Source organism: Arachis hypogaea, chromosome 10 (genome assembly GCF_003086295.3).
Source record: "Arachis hypogaea cultivar Tifrunner chromosome 10, arahy.Tifrunner.gnm2.J5K5, whole genome shotgun sequence".
Lineage (NCBI taxonomy): Eukaryota > Viridiplantae > Streptophyta > Magnoliopsida > Fabales > Fabaceae > Arachis > Arachis hypogaea.
In genome coordinates this window covers 52,602,019-52,603,570 of record NC_092045.1, presented here as the reverse complement: position 1 = coordinate 52,603,570, position 1,552 = coordinate 52,602,019, and the positions used below count along the sequence as shown (strand labels likewise).

The window sequence follows — 1,552 nt, the reverse complement described above, 5'->3', positions numbered from 1 at the left end:
TAGCTAACAATTAATGTGATTGGTTCAAAAATTTGAAGTTTGTTACTTTCTTGTTAAGAAAGGTTCAATCTTTAAGTTCTAGAATCTTATCTTGTAGTTTCTTGTTAGTTAAGTAATTTTTAAAATTAAATCTTTTTCAAATATCTTTTTCAAAACTAAATCTTTTTATCTTTTATCTTATCTTTTTCAAAATTTTATCTTTTTCAAAATTTGATTTCAAAATATCTTATATAACCTCTTATCTTCTTATCTTTTTCAAAATGTGATTTCAAATCTTTTTCAATCAACTAACTAACTTTTTGTTTGTTTCTTATCTTTTTCAAAACCACCTAACTACTTTTCCCTCTCTAATTTTCGAAAATTCTCCCTCTCTTTTTCAAAAATTCTTTTTGTTTTAAATTTTAATTTTAATTATATTTTGTCTTTGATTTTCGAAAATCACTAACCTATTTTCAAAAATTATTTTCGAAAATCCTCTCCCTCTCATCTAATCTTCTATTTAATTATTTAATTACTAACACTTCTCTTCACCTCTCTTCATCTACAAATCCATCCTTCTTCTTTCTTATACCCCTATCTTCTTCTACTAACATAAAGGAATCTCTATACTGTGACATAGAGGATTCCTCTTTCTTTTCTTGTTTACTTCTCTTTCATATGAGCAGGAACAGGGAAAAGGGCACTCTTGTTGAAGTTGATCCAGAACCTGAAAGAACTCTGAAGAGAAAATTAAGAGAAGCTAAATTACAACAATCCAGAAATAACCTTTCAGAAATTTTCGAACAAGAGAATGAGATGGCAGCCGAAAATAATAATAATAATAATGCAAGGAGAATGCTTGGTGACTTCACAAAGCCAACGTCCAAGTTTGATGGAAGAAGCATCTCCATTCCTGCCATTGGAGCCAATAACTTTGAGCTTAAGCCTCAACTAGTTGCATTAATGCAACAAAACTGCAAGTTTTATGGACTTCCATCTGAAGATCCTTATCAGTTCTTAACTGAGTTCTTGCAGATCTGTGAGACTGTAAAGACGAATGGAGTTGATCTTGAAGTCTACAGACTCATGCTTTTCCCTTTTGATGTAAGAGACAGAGCTAGAATATGGTTGGATTCACAACCTAAGGATAGCCTGGACTCCTGGGATAAGCTGGTCATTGCCTTCTTGGATAAATTCTTTCCTCCTCAAAAGCTGAGCAAGCTGAGAGTGGATGTTCAAACCTTCAAACAAAAAGATGGTGAATCCCTCTATGAAGCTTGGGAAAGATATAAGCAGTTGACCAAAAGATGTCCATCTGACATGTTTTCAGAATGGACCATGTTAGATATATTCTATTATGGTCTCTCTGAATTTTCGAAAATGTCATTGGACCATTCTGCAGGTGGATCTATTCACCTGAAGAAAACGCCTGAAGAGGCTCAAGAACTCATTGACATGGTTGCAAACAACCAGTTTATGTACACCTCTGAGAGGAATTCCGTGAATAATGGGGTACCTCAGAAGAAAGGAGTTCTTGAAATTGATGCTCTGAATGCCATACTGGCTCAGAACA

The 1,552-nt window shown here is 33.4% G+C and overlaps 1 non-coding gene across 1 annotated transcript; it reads right to left on the bottom strand.

Annotated features, from left to right (window-relative positions):
• Positions 1–1,197: 1,197 nt before the first annotated feature.
• LOC112718630 (small nucleolar RNA R71) lies at positions 1,198–1,301 on the bottom strand. Its single transcript, XR_003160961.1, has one exon. It is a non-coding gene; the product is annotated as a small nucleolar RNA R71 (small nucleolar RNA).
• Between the last annotated feature and the right edge of the window lie 251 nt (positions 1,302–1,552).